Source organism: Hyperolius riggenbachi, chromosome 8 (assembly GCF_040937935.1).
Source record: "Hyperolius riggenbachi isolate aHypRig1 chromosome 8, aHypRig1.pri, whole genome shotgun sequence".
In the NCBI taxonomy this organism is placed as follows: Eukaryota; Metazoa; Chordata; class Amphibia; order Anura; family Hyperoliidae; genus Hyperolius; species Hyperolius riggenbachi.
The window spans coordinates 246,455,285-246,476,627 of NC_090653.1; the positions used below are offsets into that span (position 1 = coordinate 246,455,285).

Genomic DNA, 21,343 nt, shown 5'->3' on the forward strand with positions numbered 1-21,343 from the left:
CACCCAAGCGCAGTGTTTCCATCTATTCTCTACCCTAAACACCCACTAATTACCCATCAATCACCCCCTGTCACTGCTACCTATCAGATTAGACCCCTATCTGCCCCTAGGGCACTCAATCACCCGCCCACACCCTCAGAATGCCCTCAGACCCCAGCCCTGATCACCTCGCCAGTGCATTGCTTGCATCTATTCCCCCCTCTAATCACACCTTGAGACACCCATCAATCACCTCCTGTCACCCCCTAGCACACCTACCCATCAGATCAGGCCCCAATTTGCCCCGTGTGGGCTCCTGATCACTCGGCCAAACCCTCAGATCCCCCTCAGACCCCCTTCCGATCACCTCCCCAGTGCATTGATTGCATCTATTTTCCCCTCTAACCACCCCCTGAGACACCCATCAATCACCTCCTGTCACCCCCCTAGCACTCCTATCCATCAGATCAGGCCCAATACAACCTGTCATCTAAAAGGCCACCCTGCTTATGACCGGTTCCACAAAATTCGCCCCCTCATAGACCACCTGTCATCAAAATTTGCAGATGCTTATACCCCTGAACAGTCATTTTGAGACATTTGGTTTCCAGACTACTGACGGTTTTGGGCCTGTAAAATGCCAGGGCGGTATAGGAACCCCACAAGTGACCCCATTTTAGAAAAAAAGACACCCCAAGGTATTCTGTTAGGTGTATGACGAGTTCATAGAAGATTTTATTTTTTGTCAAAAGTTAGCGGAAATTAATTTTTATTGTTTTTTTTTCACAAAGTGTCATTTTTCACTAACTTGTGACAAAAAATAAAATCTTCTATGAACTCGCCATACTTCTAACGGAATACCTTGGGGTGTCTTCTTTTTAAAATGGGGTCACTTGTGGGGTTCCTATACTGCCCTGGCATTTTAGGGGCCCTAAACCGCGAGGAGTAGTCTAGAAAACAAATGCTTCAAAATGACCTGTGAATAGGACGTTGGGCCCCTTAGCCAGGGGCGTAGGGCCTGTGGTCGCAACGGTCGCCACGGCGACCGGGCCCGGCTCCTGAAGAGGCGGGGGAGGGGCCCGGGGGGGCCCATGTCTTTTTGTAGTGCCCGTGCGCGATATTGGGAGGGGGAAGCCGCAGCCGCGGCGAGGGCAGCCCGACCTCTCCCTCCCTTCCTCTCCCTGGGGCCCCCCCCTTCAAATGCAGAGTGCGCGGCGCACGGAAGCGCTGTAGCAGGCAGAACTCACCTCCGTCCCTGCGTTCCAAGCGCCGCTGATCTCCTCCCGCTCTAGCTGTATAGATGCTGATACACACTGCTTCCGGCTAAACAGGAAGCAGTGTGTAACAACATCTATGCAGCCAGAGCGGGAGGAGATCAGCGGCGCAGGGACGGAGGTGAGTTCTGCCTGCTACAGCGCTTCCGTGCGCCGCGCACTCTGCATTTGAAGGGGGGGGGCCCGGGGAGAGGAAGGGAGGGAGAGGTCGGGCTGCCCTCCCCGCAGCTGCGACTCCCCCCTTCATTATGGGGGGGGGGGGGCACCTACCTAATCCTGGGGGGGCACCTACCTAATCCTGGGGGGGCAGCTACCTACCTAACCTATCCTGGGGGGGCAGCTACCTACCTAACCTATCCTGGGGGGGGCAGCTACCTACCTAACCTATCCTGGGGGGGCAGCTACCTACCTAACCTATCCTGGGGGGCAGCTACCTACCTAACCTATCCTGGGGGGGCAGCTACCTACCTAACCTATCCTGGGGGGCAGCTACCCACCTAACCTATCCTGGGGGGGCAGCTACCTACCTATTCTATCCTGGGGGGCAGCTACCTACTCTAATCTATCCTGGGGGGCAGCTACCTACTCTAACCTATCCTGGGGGGCAGCTACCTACTCTAACCTATCCCGGGGGGCAGCTACCTACTCTAACCTATTCTGGGGGGCAGCTACCTACTCTAACCTATCCTGGGGGGCAGCTACCTACTCTAACCTATCCCGGGGGGCAGCTACCTACTCTAACCTATCCCGGGGGCAGCTACCTACTCTAACCTATTCTGGGGGGCAGCTACCTATTCTAACCTATCCTGGGGGCAGCTACCTAATCTAACCTATCCTGGGGGAAAGCTACCTAATCTATCCTGAGGGGCAGCTACCTAACCTATACTGGGGGGCACCTACCTCATCTAACCTATACTGGGGGGCAGCTACCTAATCTAACCTATACTGGGGGGCACCTACCTATCTAACCTGGGGGCACTTACTTGTCTAACCTGTATTCGGGGCACCTAGCTAGCCTATACAGGTGGCAACTATACTGGCTACCTATATTGGAGGCACCTACCTAACTAACCTATACTGGGGGCACCTACCTATCTAACCTATGCTGGGGGCAACTATTCTGGCTACCTATATTAGAGGCACCCACCTAGCTAACCTGTACTGGGGGCACCTATCTATCTAACCTATACCGGCGGCGCCTGCCTATCTAACCTATACTGGGGGCAACTATACTGGCTACCTATGCTGGAGGCACCTACCTGGCTAACCTATACCGGGGGCAACTATACTGGCTTACCTATGCCTGGCTACCTATACTGGGGGGACCTATAGCTGGCTATAGGGATTTGGATATGTGTGTGCGTCGGGTGTTGCCAGGGGAGGGGGGCCCACATCCAGATTCCGCATCGGGGCCCAGAGGTTTGTAGCTACGCCACTGCCCTTAGCGCACCTAGGCTGCAAAAAATTGTCACACATGTGGTACCGCCGTACTCAGGAAAAGTAGTATAATGTGTTTTGGGGTGTATTTTTACACATACCCATGCTGGGTGGGAGAAATTTCTATGTAAATGGACAATTGTGTGTAAAAAAATCAAACAATTGTCATTTACAGAGATATTTCTCCCACTTAGCATCGGTATGTGTAAAAATACACCCCAAAACGCATTATACTACTTCTCCTGAGTACGGCGGTACCACATGTGTGGCACTTTTTTACACCCTAAGTACGCTAAGGGGCCCAAAGTCCAATGAGTACCTTTAGGATTTCACAGGTCATTTTGCGACATTTGGTTTCAAGACTACTCCTCACGGTTTAGGGCACCCAAAATGCCAGGGCAGTATAGGAACCCCACAAATGACCCCATTCTAGAAAGAAGACACCCAAAGGTATTCCGTACGGAGTATGGTGAGTTCATAGAAGATTTTATTTTTTGTCACAAGTTAGCGGAAAATGACACTTTGTGAAAAAACACAATTAAAATCAATTTCCGCTAACTTTTGACAAAAAATAAAATCTTCTATGAACTCACCATACTCCTAACGGAATACCTTGGGGTGTCTTCTTTCTAAAATGGGGTCATTTGTGGGGTTCCTATACTGCCCTGGCATTTTAGGGGCCCTAAACCGTGAGGAGTAGTCTTGAAACAAAAATGACCTGTGAAATCCTAAAGGTACTCATTGGACTTTGGGCCCCTTAGTGCAGTTAGGGTGCAAAAAAGTGCCACACATGTGGTATCGCCGTACTCGGGAGAAGTAGTATAATGTGTTTTGGGGTGTATTTTTACACATACCCATGCTGGGTGGGAGAAATACCTCTGTAAATGACAATCTTTTGATTTTTTTACACACAATTGTCCATTTACAGAGGTATTTCTCCCACCCAGCATGGATATGTGTAAAAATACACCCCAAAACACATTGTACTACTTCTCCCGAGTATGGCGATACCACATGTGTGGCACTTTTTTGCACCCTAACTGCGCTAAAGGGCCCAAAGTCCAATGAGTACCTTTAGAATTTCACAGGTCATTTTGAGAAATTTCGTTTCAAGACTACTCCTCACGGTTTAGGGCCCCTAAAATGCCAGGGCAGTATAGGAACCCCACAAATGACCCCATTTTAGAAAGAAGACACCCCAAGGTATTCCGTTAGGAGTATGGTGAGTTCATAGAAGATTTTATTTTTTGTCAAAAGTTAGCGGAAATTGATTTTAATTGTGTTTTTTCACAAAGTGTCATTTTCCGCTAACTTTTGACAAAAAATCGGCGGATCATTGGTAACCAGTCTTATTACCCGAACGATAGTCTGTACACACGTCGGATTTGACGCGAAAACGTCCGAACGACGGAACGTTCAAACGACGGGTCGTTCGCTAAAATCCGACGTGTGTATGGGCCTTAAGCCTAATATAGGCTAAATTACCCGTAGGCAGATATTTACTTTCTTTTGTTATTTTGTTAAAGACCTCAGACAAAGGCTGCACTACTTCTCCCTTAAAGGGAACCTGTACTGAGTAAAATTATTTAAAATAAACACATGAGGTAACTTCAAATGAACATTAAATAGTTACCTTGCCATCAGTTCCTCTCAGAAGCTTACCATTTTCTTCTGACAATGATCCCTTCCTGTTCTGACAACATTTTGTCAGAACTGAAATATATCAGTTGCTGTCAGTTATATATCAGTTGCTGTCAGTTATAGCTGAGTGGACAACTGATGTGCCCGGTAATGTCCATGTTTCCCTATGGCTCAAGTGGACAATGTTACAGTTTAACAGTGTGCTGACCAGAAAGCTGTTATGGCGTAATGGCCATTTTCAAAATGGAGGACGGAGAATCCCCTTGATCACAGTGGACAAACTGGACGCGGGAGAGGAGAAAGAGATTGAGGAGTAGACTACACGGGAGGCAAGTATGACTTGTGTATGCTTATTTTGACTTTTACTTTTCAGTTCAGGTTTTCTTTAAGAATTTTAAAAAATTCGGCTGTGTAGCCGTCTGGTCCTGGCGCTTTAATATTTTTTAGGGATTTTATGGTGCTTAGTATTTCTCCTTCTGAGATGGGAGCATTTAACCACTTGAGGACTGCCTACAGCCGATGGGTGGTGGCAAAGGCTGGGCCTTAATGACTGCAATACGCCCATCGGCGGCGAGTCCTCATGTGGCTGCTGGCCGGGGATGCGCGCGCATCCTCCGGCAATAGGCTCCAACCCCCCACCCGTGTCGTCAACCCACCGGCCAATCGGAAGCGCCGGCGGGTTGTTAACCCGACGATCACCGCATAAGAAGCGTATAATACGCTTTGTAATGTATACAAAGCGTATTATACAGGCTGCCTCCTGCTTTGGTGGTCCCAGTGTCCGAGGGACCACCAGGGCAGGCTGCAGCCACCCTAGTCTGCACCCAAACACACTGATCTGCCCCCCTGATCACCCACAGCACCCCTCAGACCACTATTTGCACCCAATCACCCCCCTAATCACCCATCAATCACTCCCTGTCACTATCTGTCAACGTTTTTTTTTTTAATTCCCTAAACTGCCCCCTGGGGACTCCTGATCACCCCCACTCCTCAGATTCTCCCCAGAGCCCCCCCCCCCCCTGTGTACTGTATGCATCTATCCCCCCTGATCACCTGTCAATCACCCCCTGTCACTGCCACCCATCAATCAGCCCCTAACCTGCCCCTTGCGGGCAATCTGATCACCCACCCACACCATCAGATCGCCTGCAGACCCGCCGTCAGATGACCTCCCAAGTGCATTGTTTACATCTGTTCTCTCCTCTAAACACCCACTAATTACCCATCAATCACCCCCTGTCCCTGCTACCCATCAGATTAGACCCCTATCTGCCCCTAGGGCACCCAATCACCCGCCCACACCCTCAGAACGCCCTCAGACCCCAGCCCTGATCACCTCGCCAGTGCATTGCTTGCATCTATTTCCCCCTCTAATCACACCTTGAGACACCCATCAATCACCTCCCGTCACCCCCTAGCACACCTACCCATCAGATCAGGCCCTAATTTGTCCCCCGTGTGGGCTCCTGATCACTCGGCTAAACCCTCAGATCCCCCTCAGACCCCCTTCCAATCACCTCCCCAGTGCATTGATTGCATCTATTTTCCCCTCTAACCACCACACCCATCAATCACCTCCTGTCACCCCCCTAGCACTCTTATCCATCAGATCAGGCCCAATACAACCTGTCATCTAAAACAGGAGTCCCCAACGTTTTTGAGCCTGGGGCCCACTATCCCGACCAAATTTTTCTACGGGCCCCCCGGGGGGGGGGGGGGGGGGGGGTGAGTGGGCGTGGCTAGTGTCGGCGGCAGCAGCCCCCCCTTTTTTCCCAGATTCCACAGTATAGCAAGTACAGTTACCACAGTATAGCAAGTACAGTTAGCCTAGTATAGCAAGTATAGTTACCCCAGTATAGCAAGTACAGTTACCACAGTATAGCTAGTACAGTTACCACAGTATAGCTAGTACAGTTACCACAGTATAGCTAGTACAGTTACCACAGTATAGCAAGTACAGTTAGCCCAGTATAGCAAGTACAGTTAGCCCAGTATAGCAAGTGCAGTTAGGCCAGTATAGCAAGTACAGTTAGCCCAGTATAGCAAGCAGGGCTGTGGAGTCGGAGTCGTGGAGTCGGAGTCGGGGAGTCGAGCAATTTTGGGTGCCTGGAGTCGGAGTCGGGAAAAAATGCACCGACTCCGACTCCTAATGAATTTGTAACTGTAATTAAAATAGAAAATATGATAAAATGTTCTATTTCTCAGATAATAGTCATTAAAAATAATGTATATATACAGTATATATACAGTAATAGCTGTGCTTAGTCCACAAAAATGAAATAAACCAATCAAAATTAGTTATTTGTGCTGCTTCAAAAAAAGCAGTCCCTGTATTTTTAAGGACAGATATACATATCTGATTGTGACTGTATATATGATGTGTACACAGGAATCTCTTATATATGTTACGGCCAGAACCCGAAGTGTGGCCACTTCGGGTTCTGGCCGGCCAATGTGCGAAGTGGCCGCAGCGCAGCGGCCACTGTTAGAAATGGCATGATGACACATAAGTTACAATGTATTTTATGGCCGTCTCGCTGCGGCCAAATGTATTAGAAGTCTCGCACTGCCTCCTCTCCTCCTCCCCCCTGCCTCTCTCCTCTCCCTGCCTCCTATACCACATACGGAGCAGCCGGCGGGGACACACGCGGAAGTTGGTCAATTTCCTCTCTCCTCTCCCTGCCTCCTATACCACATACGGAGCAGCCAGCGGGGACACGCGTGTCCCGGAGAGTCGTTCGTTGCAGCAGGGCAGCAGAGCGGGGAGGCTGCAGACATTGCTTCTGCCAGCACCCGCTCTGCAGGAACGGCAGGGGATTCCCCTGCCGCGACGAATGACTCTCGGGGATACGCGTGTCCCCGCCGGCTGCTCCGTATATTGTATAGAGGCAGGGAGATGAGAGAGGCGGGGGGAGGAGGAGAGGAGGCAGTGCGAGACTTCTAATACATTTGGCCGCAGCGTGACGGCCATAAAATACATTGTAACTTATGTGTCATCATGCCATTTCTAACATTGGCCGCTGCGCTGCGGCCACTTCGCACATTGGCCGGCCAGAACCCGAAGTGGCTGGCCAGAACGCGAAGTGGCCACACTTCGGGTTCTGACCGTAACATATATACTAAATAACATCTATGCTGTAAGAATAAAGCCTGATGTGTAGCTGTGTCACTAATAGAGATGGTCAACGAGATGGAAATAATTCTGCATTGATGCTGATTTATGCAAATGTATGCACTCCCTTTGCTGATGAAATCAAATAATTTGATATGTTGTTAAAATTTGGTTTGGTGACTACAAATTAAAGGGTAACTGAGACGGATGAAAAGTAAAGTTTTATACATACCTGGGGCTTCCTCCAGCCCCCTTCAGGCTAATCAGTCCCTCACTGTCCTCCACCACCCGGATCTTCTGCTATGAGTCCTGGTAATTCAGCCAGTCAGCGCTGTCCGGCCGCATGCCGCTCCCACAGCCAGGAACATTCTGCACCTGCGCAATAGTGCTGCACAGGTGTAGTATGCTCCTGGCGGCGGAGTGTGTGCATGCGCACTACGCCTGACTGGCTCAAGTACCTGGACTCATAGCAGAAGATCCAGGTGGTGGAGGAGGACAACGAGGGACTGATTATCCTGAAGGCGGCTGGAGGAAGCCCCAGGTATGTATAAAACTTTAATTTCATCTGTCTCAGGTTTACTTTGTTACACAGTACTAGTATACTCTACATATGCTCTCCCCACAGAGCTTCAGGGAATCCACTAAGAATGCTGTGCACATTGAACACAGAGGTGTTGTCTGTTTACAATCTCCTCATTCCCCTGTAGAGTACCTGCACATCATGCTTACATGTACCCACACTTACATTGCCTAGGGCCTGATAGATGTTCTTTGTTCCGGTTTGTACCTTTTACAAGTACTCTTACCAAGGACTAGTTTTAGTCTAAAGGGAATAAATATAGTAGTCTACATATCCTTCTCACTTCAGTTGTCTTGTAAAATTCCTAAGCGTTGGCAGTTAAGAGACGAATTTCATGTTACATACTTTTAATCAACAAAATTGTAATATGCAAATTAGAGGAGTCGGAGTCGTGGAGTCGGAGTCGGTGGAATCCTAAACTGAGGAGTCGGAGTCAGTGGATTTTTGGACCGACTCCACAGCCCTGATAGCAAGTACAGTTAGCCCAGTATAGCAAGTATAGTTAGCCCAGTATAGCCAGTAGTTACTCCAGTATAGCTAGTACAGTTACCACAGTATAGCAAGTACAGTTAGCCCAGTATAGCAAGTATAGTTACCCCAGTATAGCTAGTACAGTTACCACAGTATAGCAAGTATAGTTAGCCCAGTGTAGCAAGTACAGTTAGCCCAGTATAGCAAGTACAGTTAGCCCAGTATAGCAAGTACAGTTAGCCCAGTATAGCAAGTACAGTTAGCCCAGTATAGCAAGTACAGTTAGCCCAGTATAGCAAGTACAGTTAGCCCAGTATAGCAAGTACAGTTAGCCCAGTATAGCAAGTATAGTTAGCCCAGTATAGCCAGTAGTTACTCCAGTATAGCTAGTACAGTTACCACAGTATAGCAAGTACAGTCAGCCCAGTATAGCAAGTACAGTCAGCCCAGTATAGCAAGTACAGTTAGCCTAGTATAGCAAGTATAGTTACCCCAGTATAGCCAGTAGTTACCCCAGTATAGCCAGTAGTTACCCCAGTATAGCAAGTATAGTTAGCCCAGTATCGCTGCCCCAGTGTCGCCAGTACAGTTAGCCCAGTGTAGCCTCTCCTCCTCCTCCGCTTCCCGCGCGGCTGCTGTAAGGAAGGGTAGGAAATAGGGCAGCGGCTTCCTGTAGCGGCGATAGCCGTTACCATGGGAACGCTGCCCTGCCTCCTTCCCTCCTTACAGCAGTCGCACAGCAAGCGCTGCTGTAATACGAGATGCTTCAAAGAGGAGAGGGGCTATGGGGAATATAAGGAAGAAAGCGGCCGCCCGCTCATAAGGTATCAGGAACGGCGGCCGCTGGGGGGAGAGGGAGAAAGGCCAGATCCGCCGCGGCCCCCCAGAAATCTGCCCACGGACCCCCAGGGGGCCGCGGCCCCCAGGTTGGGGACCTCTGCTGTAGAGCCTTGCCTGTCTGTTCTCGATGTTCTCCTCCCAGTGCTCTCCCCTATTTTAATTTGTGCCTTCCGGAGCCCTTGGAGGCTTCAGAAGCAGTCTTGTCCTCTGAGCGCTGCTGAAGATGGGCGGCTCCATATTGCGCAGTACAGAGCACTCTGATATGAGTGCTGAAGCCTTCCGAGGCTCTCCAAATGCATAAGCTGAACCAGGTGATCGAATACATGCAATGAGGGTGACCGCGCCGGGATGAGGACCCCGAGAGAGAACTGGGAAGGTTCTATAGCAGCTGTGGGAACACTTTGGCCCGCTATGAAGCCGGCTCGTCACTAAAGGGCTTGATTCCTCTTCTCCCTCCAGGGGCGTAGCAATAGGGGTTGCAAAGGTAGCCACCGCATCGGGGCCCTTGGGCCAGAGGGGCCCCTAAGGGCCCTCCTCAACTTCAGTATTAGCTTTCTATTGGTCATGTGCTCATAATCACTTCCTTTTTTTTTTAATCTTTATTTATGTCATTTCAATTATACAAAATTCATACAAAATTTACTCATAGAATATTCAGCAATTCAACAACATTTCTTATTAACTTTTCCCCCATATCAATAATCTGCCCCCACCCCCCTAAAAACAGATAAGGGAAGGGGGGGGGGGAACAAAAAAAACCACACATCCGTATCTTAATTTCCTAGATACATCATCCTTGCAACACTAACACTCATACTTTACCCTCATACATATCAGACTCTCATCCTTCTTTCGTACCCACTCCTCTTTTATTCCCATACTGGTCCTCTTCATTTTTTTTCTTTATCCTTCACTCCATCCCTCACCTTCTTCATGTCACTGAACCCTCAATGGACTTCCCCTCCCATTCCCTTCCCTCACCTGCCCTCGTAATCCCTTTCCCTCCTAAACACCTCCCACTGAGACCATTTTTTCTCATGTACGTCCCCTTCGCCCTTAATGAAGCTTGTTAATTCCTCCATTCTCTGCGTCTCTACCACTTCTTTTAACCATTTCTGGATTGTTGGGCTCTGAGTAGATTTCCAGTGTCTCGCTACCAATATTCTTGAGGCATTGACCAGGGATTTCAACAAGGAATTTTTATATTTTTTAACTGACCATCCATTACTATTTAGCAGGAAGAATGCCGGGTCCTCCCATGTCTCTACCCCAGTTATCTGCTTTATTATACCCCTAACTTCTGACCAGAACCCCCCCAATTCTTTACATCCCCAAAAAATGTGAATAATATCTCCCCTCTCCTCCCCACATCTCCAACACAATGGTGAGGTACCTGGGAACATCTTACCCAACCTATCCGGCGTATAATACCACCTTGCGAAGATCTTATATCCTGCTTCCTGTCCTCTTGTGGGCATTGCTGATTTGCTGGCGAACGCTAATACTTTTTTCCTCTGTTCCTCTGTAAATACTTTCCCCAGATCTTTTTCCCACTTCTCTCTCAGACTTCTTGTATGGTCCTCACTTCCATTAAGAATCTTATATACCCTTGATAGTGTTCCCTTATTTTGCCCCTTCCCTCTACACATTTCCTCGAATGGGGTTAAGTCTCTACTTAGTGCCTCTTTGGTCCCCTGACTTCTCACATTTTATCTGGGCATATTTCCATTCATCCATATATCCCCCTTCCCCTGCATCCAGCAGTTCCTGCGTGGGGATCCATTCTGCACCATCTAGTATGTCTACAACTTTCAACCCCTGTCCCCTCTTCCAGTGTGAATATTTAGCGAGGTCCATTCCCACTGGGAATTTTATATTCCCGAGAATGGGAATCATGGGGGTCGGCCAGGGTGAGACTCCTACATTCTTCCTCCACTTCTCGAATATTTTCAATGTATGTCTCACCAATTCAGTCCCCTCTTTTTTTACCTCTATCCCACTTTTCTCCTGAATCCAGGGGAGATTACCTATCATTTCCTCCTCAGCCGATACCCACCTCTTTTCTTCACGGTTCCTGTTCCAGTCTACTATTCGGACCAGCACCGAGGCCTCAGCATATTTTTTAAACCCGGGACCGCCAGACCTCCCTTCTCCTTCTCCATTGTCTGTAGCCTGTAACTCACTTGGGTTTTCCGGCCTCCTTCTATAAATCGACCGGTAATACTTCTCAATTGGCGAAAAAGGGGAAGGGGTATTGGGACTGGCAGTGCCTGGAACAAATAGAGAAAGCGTGGGAGAACATTCATCTTAATGATGGATATTCTACCAAACCATGAGAAACTTGGTCGGTCCCAAGCCACTAGGTCCTGTTTTATCCTTTCCAGTAAGGGGAAGTAATTATCATTTACTATTTCCTTTAAATCAAAACCTATCTTTACTCCCAGGTACCCCATCATTCTGTTCCGCCACTTAAATGAAAAAATCCTCATCAGCTCTTCTCTTTGTTCCCTTCTCACCCCCCAAGCGATTATTGTGCTTTTATCCAGGTTGATCTTCATATTGGAAAGTCTCCCCACCCTATCAAACTCCCTCATCAGTCTAGATAGTGACCTCTGTGGGTCTCTAAGATAAAACAACATGTCCTCTGCATACGCTGATACTTTATGTGTCTGTCCCCCAATTTCCAAGCCCCGTATGCTGGTGTCCGCTCTCACCCTACACAGGAATGGCTCCAGAGACAGGGCAAATACCAACGGTGACAAGGGGCAGCCCTGTCTCGTCCCAATTTTAATTTCAAAGGGATCCGAAATCACCCCGTTAACCCTTACCCTTGCGTTTGGGAAGGAATATAAACCCATTATTCTTGCGTACATCTTTTCTTGTAACCCCACATGCTTTAACACCCCTTCTATATAGGCCCACTCCACCCTGTCAAATGCCTTTTCAGCGTCTGTTGATAATAATACCACAGGGTTGGAGTGGGCCCTCGTCCAGCATGCCAGATCAAGGGTGCGGACAGTGCCGTCTCTTGCCTCCCGCCCCCCCATAAACCCCACCTGGTCTGGGTATACCAGCTGATTCATGAACGGTGCCAGCCTATTAGCTAAAATTTTTGCAAAGATTTTAATGTCTGTATTCAATAGTGCTATTGGTTTGAAGCTTTGGCACTGCATTGGATCTTTTCCCTCCTTATGCAGAAGTGAGATATAGGACTCCAGCATACGGGGCGAGAATCCCTCCCCCCCGCCCTTGACTGTTCCATTAAATGCTTCCGCTAAATATCTCACCAATTGCTCATTAAACTTCGCATAATATTCCGTTGAGAGCCTATCCGGGCCCGGCACTTTACCTAGTGGCATTTGTTTTATTGCTGTTTTAATTTCCTCCAATTGTATCTGATCTTCCAGGGATGAGGCGTCTTCCTCCGACAGCCTGGGCATTCCACTTTCCTCTATATAGCTTCTTATTTCCTCTCTTCTCTCCTCTCTATCTCCTATTGATGTTTCCCTTTTCAGGTTATACAACCCCTTATAATATTCCCTAAAGACCCGGGTTATCTCTCCCATCTCATATACTACTCTTGACTCTTTGTCTTTTATACAGGGAATGTAATTACTCCTTTGCTGTTTTTTTAAGGCCCTTGCTAGCATAGCGCTACTCTTATTCCCATATTCATAAAAGGAGCGTTTGCATATTTTTAACCCCTTGGAACAACAGTGCCCTCAGATGTTCTCTTTCCCTCTGTAATTCCTCCCAATGCTCCTCCGCATTCTCCTCCTTAAAGAGAACCCGAGGTGTGTTTAAAGAATGTTATCTGCATACAGAGGCTGGATCTGCCTATACAGCCCAGCCTCTGTTGCTATCCCAAACCCCACTAAGGTCCCCCTGCACTCTGCAATCCCTCATAAATCACAGCCGTGCTGTGAGGCTGTGTTTACATCTGTAGTGTCAGTCTCAGCTGCTCCCCCGCCTCCTGCATAGCTCCGGTCCCTGCCCCCGTCCCTTCCCTCCAATCAGCAGGGAGGGAAGGGATGCAGGCGGGGACTGGAGTTCTGCAGGAGGCGGGGAGAGCAGCAGACTGACACTATAGAGATAAACACAGCCAGCTCTGACAAGCTGTTTGTCACCAGCGTGGCTGTGATTTATGAGGGATTGCAGAGTGCAGGGGAACCTTAGGGGGGTTTGGGATAGCAACAGAGGCTGGGCTGTATAGGCAGATCCAGCCTCTGTATGCAGATAATATTCTTCAAACCCACCTCGGGTTCTCTTTAAGCTGTTGTTCCAATCTTTTTATAGTTTCCAACGCATTTTTTATATTCCTATCCCTTTCCTTCTTCTTTCTAGATCCCTCCTGTATCAATATAACCCTAATATAGCATTTGTGGGCCTCCCATACTGTCCTTTCAGACGCCTCACCCCTGGCATTGGTCGAAAAATAGAAATCCAGTTCATCTCTCACCCTTTGTACAATCTCTTCATCCCTCAGCAATGAGCCATTTAATCGCCACATCATAGGTCCCTTTACTTTTTCTCCCCATCCAAGTTTCTCCATTACTGGAGCATGGTCTGATAATGTTATGGGGCCTATTTCTGAGCCACTCACTACGGACAATATATCGTGCGACACCAGGACATAATCTATCCTGGTGTGGCACTTATGCATCTGGGAATAATAGGTATAATCCCTCACCGTAGGGTTACACACCCGCCAAGCGTCCACAAGCTGTGTTTTGCACAGAATCTCTTTACTTCTTTTATGGGTTTTTAAAGATGTCGTTGTTCTTCCCTTAGATGTATCCATTCGTGGATCCAGGGACAGATTCAAGTCTGTACCTACTATCCCCCCCTAAATCTCCCCAGGGTTTCTACCTGCTTAACGCTTGGCGCGTAGTATGACCCCACCGTGATCATCCTATTCTTCAGTTCACCTTTAATTAAATTAAATCTCCCCTGTGGATCCGCGTACTCTTCCTTCAATATAAATGGGATATCCTTCGATATTAATATAGCTGTCCCTTTCACTTTAGATTGTTGTAGACCACTCAGGTATATTGACTTGTAGTACCTTTCAAAAAGCTTTGGAGCACATGGGGTTTTAAAGTGGGTCTCCTGTAGGCAGATTATATCTGCCCCTTCTCTGTGGCATAGCCTGAGGATAGATGCTCTCTTCTCCGGGATGTTCAGGCCCCTGGTGTTCAGTGACATGATCTTAAGGCTACCTATTTTCATCTTTATATGCCTTCCTTGTTCTTACCTCTGTCCCAGTATCAGTTTTTTTCAATTTTTCCTCTCATTCTACCCCCCCCCCCCCCCCCCCTCCACATCCACACCTCTCCTCCCACTCATCCCGCAGCATTCCCCCTTCCCATCCCCCCACATCCCTTTTTTTTTCTTTCCTGAGGAATCCTTCCTCTTGAAACCCTTCCCCAGTTTCCTAGGCGTGCTGCTCCGCCTTCTGGGTATTAAGCCACCAAACCCCCAAAACGTGGAAGCTCGGTCTCCCCCCTCCTCCCTCGAAGCCCCGCTTATTTCAACATTTCCCCTGTATCCCAAAGAGGGCGGATCCCTCAATCATCCAATAGGAGGGGGGGGGGGAGCGATAAAAGAGAGAGAGAACCCCACACAACAAAATTCAACATAGTACCAATCAGAGCAAAGCAGAACCCAATTTCCACCCCCCCCTCTCCCCCCTCAGGCCTTCGCCACGGCGTGCCCCCCAATTTCTCTTTTTTCTTGTTATAGCTTCTAACCCCCCCCCTCCCCTTCCAACCCCCCCCCCCCCCCCCCCTTCTACTTACGGAGTCCGCGCCATGGCTCCAGCCTTTTCCTTACCATATGCACTTTCTGATAGCCTTGCCCTCAGTTCATGCATTATATATCTTATATTCCCATAACCCCCATTACCCCCAGTGTCCCCCAAAAATATTCATACAGATTGAGTCTTCCCACAGCAATCTCCCCCCCCACAGATTCGACTTAGATGCCAACAGTGCCATACTTTTTTCATAAACGTAGTGATTTCCATATTTCTTATCCACAATATAACACATTACTACCTACCCCTTCCCCAATTTAACTTCCTCCAGTGTCACATCCTTTTCATAGTGCCACATCAATCTCAACCATATTCATTTCTATAACCGAGAGCCCGCGGAGGGGGGCGGGGGGGGGGGGAGGGAGGACGGAAACATCCGCCCCCCCCCCCCCCCAGCCGCGGACCCATCCACTCCCCACCTCCAAATGCATCACACCCCACCCCCCTTCTTTGTTTCATCTTTTTCATAGTGCCACGTTTATCTTAATCGTGATTATCTCCATGTCCCAAGACCCCGGAGGGGGGGGCGGGGGGACAAAACACATCCGCCCCCCCCCCACTGACCCACCCACACACAACCCCCCCAGGCACGTATATCCTGGCTTCCTCCAGTGTCACATTTTATTCCATTGTGTCACACTAAACCCAACCGTGACCATTTCCACAGCCAAGAGCCCGCGGAGGGGAAGGGAGGGCGAAAACGCCCGAACCCCTGCCCCCCCGCGGACCCACCCACATCAATTTCAACCATATCCATTTCTACAACCGAGAGCCCACGGAGGGGGGGGGAGGGAGGACGGAAACAGCCACCCCCCCCACCGCGGGCCCACCCAGACCCCACCTCCAACCCAGTGTCACATCCTTCTCATAGTGCCACATTTATCTTAGTCGTAATTATTTCCATATCTTAAGGCCCCGGACGGGGGGGGGGGGACAAAGAAAAACATCGGCCCGCCCCCCCCCCCCCCCCAGACCCACCCGCGCACAGCCCCCCCCCCTCCAGTGCCACATTTTGCATAATATATCAATCTTAACCGTGTCTATCTCCATATCCAGGAGCCCGCGGAGGGGGGGGCAAGAAGGGCGACACAAAAGCGCCCGCCAAGCCCCCACCACCGCGGGCCCCCACACACCCCCCCCACATCAAAGCATACCACAAACCTATTCCCTTTCCCGTGTACACCTATTCCATATTCATATATATTCACACTTTGCTCAATATTGTTTCTACTCTCCCACATGTCTTTGCATCTAATGCAAAAGCCGTAAGCCAAATAAATAAGCAAACATCCAAAATAATACAAAACGAGATTCTCTCCCCTCTCCCCCCCCCCCCCCCCAGCTCCACACTCTACCCCCCCCCCTCATTTCTTAAATCCAACTCTATTTCTCCCCTGCGGGCCATCCCATCCCCTCCCCTCCGGATTCCACTCTGGTATATTCATCTCTGGAATAGATAGTTCCTTGCAAATATCTGGCAACTCTTCCGGAAATCTCAGTGTCAATGTTCTGCGATCCAGCATAATAATTAAAGCAAATGGAAATCCCCACTTATAGGATATTCTTTTCTCCTGTAAAACTGCTAACAATGGTCTAAGGGCCCTACGCTGCATCAGCGTGTAGAAGGAAAGATCCTGGTAAACCGTTATAGTAAACTCTTTCCATTTCTGTGGCCCCTTCTGCCTCAAGGCTGCGGAGATGTTTTTCTTATCCTTGAAATTGTGGAATCTACAGATTATATCCCGTGGTGAGTCCTTATCCCTTGAAACGGCCCTCAATGCCCGATGTACGCGTTCAAATTTAATTGTAGCATCCTCTGGCCGGCCCAGTACCCCATTAAAGATAGTTTGCAAACAGGTAATAATGTCCTCCCCCCTCACCGTCTCAGGAATCCCCTTTACTCTCAGGTTGTTACGTCTCTCCCGATTTTGGACATCGTCCATATCATATTTAAGGGAAGTATTAACACTTCTTTGTTTCTCACCTGTCTTCTTTAACGCATTTACCTCCGCCTGCAATTTCACCACTTGTTCTTCCATTTTTTCCATCTTCGCTTCCATGTTTGTTAATCCATCTTTAATCTCCAGGATTTCAGTTCGCATAAGATCCGTGATTTTTTCTGTCTGTGCCTCTAAGTCCGATCTTGTAGGCAGGGCCCTTAGACACCTCCATATTTCTTCTAAGCTACCTCCCCGCTCTGATCCCGAGCCCGGGGAGCTGGCCCTTGATAACGAAAGGGTATTCTCTGCCGCTTCCATCTGTATTTTATCAGCTGCTGCAAAATATTTGCTAACCGTTTTCTGGACTGGGGTTGTCGTCCCTTTAGCTGGGTTCTTCTTCTTCTCCTTTTCTCTCTCCTTATCCTTCACCATTTTCTTTTAGACTACTGGCTCCCAGTCACTGTTCCCAGTGCCGCCCTCAGGCTCTTCTGCCAGTATTCCTGTGGTCCCTTTTCTTTACAGCCCACTGGTTCCAGATGCCTTACCTTTAAGGATCACCGACTCCCTCTACCAGGTTCAGTCCGACGGGGTCCTCCTGTGCCTTTCCCGGAGCCACCCCTTTCCTCTGTCAGGTATTTCTTGCTTCTGCCCGGGCTAATATAGCTGTCTGCCAGGGTCGCCGTGTACTGTGTGCCGTTCCCAGCACCTCCCCACTCTTCTGCCAGCTATATTTTCGTGCTCGGCCTCATAGGGCTGCACGCCGAGTTCTCCTTTCGCCGTTCCCAGCGCTCCCGCACTCTCCTGCCAGGTATGCTTCCTTGCCTGGACTAGCGGGGATATATGTCGGTATGTCCGTGCGCTGCTCTCGTCGTCCCCTCTCCTTCCCCATGCCAAGCCACGCCAGAGGAGGTTCCGGGCGGATATGATGTCACGCCACTACGGAGATCTCCTGCTTCCAATTCCCCTCTGCTGCCCGAGACCGCTGCTACCTCCACGGATTGTTTTTCTGTCTCTGCCGGGGGTTCACAGGGGTGAGGCAGGCTCCAGGGGGGCTTCCAGGGGAAAAAAGCTTTGTCGACGTCCTCTCACATCTGCGGACTTAGGGGCTTCACCGAGGCGAGAGACCAGAGCTCCACACGCTCACTCCCTCATGGTAAGCTCCTCCCCCATAATAATCACTTCTATAGATACTTTGAATAGTGGTAGTCAATAACAAACTGTTCCCCAACCCCTTCCTGCACCTCTGACACTGTAGTTGCCATTGGCAGGTTTTGGTGCGCCGTATCAATTGTCATGTATAGAGTGCTTGGGGGGCCCCAATGTAAAACTTGCAGCGGGGTCCACAGCTCCTTAGCTACGCCACTGTCTCCCTCCCTCTGTCTTTTTAAAGTTACATGCAACAACACAAGGCACTCGCCCAATCACTAGTTCCAGCTGCAATCTCCATGGCAATGGCGACGTCATGTGACATGCCATCAGTATTAAAACGCTTCAAATTGCCTGTCAAATCTTTATGAGGATTTGAGACATTTGTAATATGCCTATACAGTATGTGAACACGCTCTGACCATAGCTTTAGGGTCTCTGCACACATGGGCAACATGTCACAAGGCTCTGTGATGCTGATTTGATTTCAAAATACCTCTCACAGATTCGGCAAGCATTTTCCATCTTTACTGCCTCTAACTGAATCCATTCCTGATGTCATTTACTCTGCACTGAAACTGCACTGTCATATCTAGCTTGCTTTGTAAACACATGTGAGCACAGCATAGATCATATTTCAGCAGCTTCTGCCGAGGGGTGGGGGTGTATTTCTCTTCTCAGCCTCGTGTCACCCTAAACTGCCCTCTGCCAATCAGTGAGGAGCAGGAATGTGGGAGGGGAGAAACCAAGCTTACCTGTCCCTGGCAATGTACCAGAAAAGAGCCAGGCTGACTGAGATGAGATTCATTACAGTAAATGGAATTTGATTTTATGGCTGACAATCCCATTTTAAACTCTCCACTTCAATTTGACTCTAATTTGACTGAATGACTTAGTCAAAACGATCAGACCTTCATTTGATGAGGTATGAAAACCGACCAACAAGAAGGTGGACGACAGCTGGTTTGGGTGGAATGAGGGCTGTTGGAGAGCAGTCATATAATTCGAGCTCCCCTGTTTTGCTTCCAAGAGGGCATATCTGTACATTGGGGTGGCTTTCCTGTCCGATAACACTTTTCTGAACAATTGATCCAAGGATTGCCCACAGATCTCCTTGTTTGTACTCGGCTTATTTCGCCTAAGCATGACTGACATGTCCATCTTGGCACTCAAGTGGAAACCTGACCTTTGCCTTTTTTTGCCTATGCCTGTTTGTAGAAAAATTCATTCAATGTAAATATCAGGGCTGTGGAGTCGGTACAAAAATCTTCCGACTCTTCAGTTAATGAAACCAATTACTCCGTCTCCAACTCCGACTTTGGGGACCCAAAATTGCTCCGACTCCTCGACTCCGACTCCACAGCCCTGGTAAATATTGCATCTGGTATGGCCTCTGTTTTGTCCCAGTGTGTGGGGCTGAGTTATTGAAGTCTATTCTTTATAGATTAGATATTCAGTTTGATAAAAACTTGGAATCTATGAAGAACTAAGGTATTTTCAGTCAGTTTCTGTTATTGCTTTTTATGCAGTAATGATTGGATAGGGTGTTATTATATCAACCGGTACAGAGCTCGATCGATAACTATATATATAAATATCACAGCAGTACAAATGTATTGGTGTTTTGATTGATGTTCAGTTAGATTTCTACTGAAACCCGATCAGTATCAAGTGATGCCAGCTGATAAACTTATGAATAACCTTCAATATGTTTTTTTTTTTTTCAATCAGGTATCCATGATATACAAGGTCAGATTGTAGTGACCTTGAAGCACACCTGAGGTGAGAGAGATGGAGGCTGACACATGTATTTCCTTTTAAACAATGTGGATTGCCTGGCTATCCTGCTGATCCTCTGCCTCTAATATTTTAACCACAGACCCTGAACAAGCATGCAGATCAGATGTTTGACTGAAGTCTGACTGGATTATCTGGATTTTTTTTTTCAGCTGTGTCATTCAGACACTACTGAAGCCAGACAGATCAGCAAGACTGACAGGCCACTGGCATTGTTTAAAGCAAACGTGTGAGGCTTGCTTCAGCCATTTCTGGATACTTATATGAGAGGGAAGCCTCTGGATCAGGGGTGTCAAACTCAAATACAAAGTGGGCCGAAAATGAACACTGGGCCAACCTTAATTTCTAATGGCCACTTTCCTCCCTTATAAAGTTCTCAGATGTCTTATGCCCCCCCCCCCCCCCCAACCCCTTTGCAGTTCCCTGGTGCCTAGTGGTCCTCCCTCTCCTATCCACTTTCCCTGGTGTCTAGTGTTTTCCCCCTACCTTCCCCATATGGCTTCCCTGGTGTTCTAGGGCTTCACCTCCAATACAGCTTCCCTGGTGGTCTAGAGTGGGCAATACATAATGCAAAGTGGGGAAACCACTTGAGTGCCAAATGTAATGGCTTCGAGGGCCAGATTTGGCCCGTGGGCAGGAGTTTGACATGTATGCTCTGGATCCTACAGATGCTTTCCCTGTCCTCCTCAGCCAGCACGGTCCAGCGACGAGACCCCCAAAGCGCGGCCCTCCTGTACCTGCCCAGTAGCACGGAAAAAGCCGGCCTTGATCGAGCCTGGGCTATTTCATAGGCGCAGACTGCTCCTGCATGCGCAGCAACACGGACCTGATCGAGCTTGGCTTTTTCTGAGGGAGCCCGAGAGAGTCTGTGCTACTACAAATGTGCTAGCTGTGAACAAGCAGATTTTCAAGTATCCCAGTGATGGTAAGGGCTGGTAGAGGAAGACGGTGGAAGTCACTCTAGGATCCAGAGGCGTCTCTCTCTCAAGGCGAGTACCGCATAGTGGACATTTTTTTCTTTACAGGTTCACTTTAACCCTTCAGCGGCCAATTTAATGAGAGACTTGCAAGAGCTCCAGGCCAATTTATTTTAGCACTTTTTTTTAAATCTCTTATTTGTTACATTTCCTTGCTAATTAGTACTGCTGTAATGTGTATTTATAGCCACTTGTCACTAGGGGGCAGTGTAAGACAATAACAGAGGACTTCTGCTTTCAGTTTCTATATCCTCTGCTAGCAGAGAGACATCACATTATTCCAAGAATTTACAGCAAGAGTTCTTAAATGAGGTAATTCCTCAGAAGCTGC

General features: G+C 48.6%; 1 long non-coding RNA gene across 1 annotated transcript in view; it reads left to right on the top strand.

The window, feature by feature from the left end:
* LOC137528506 (uncharacterized) overlaps nucleotides 1-21,343 on the top strand; it is a 50,546-nt gene that overhangs the window by 23,069 nt on the left and 6,134 nt on the right. The window lies entirely within an intron of this gene.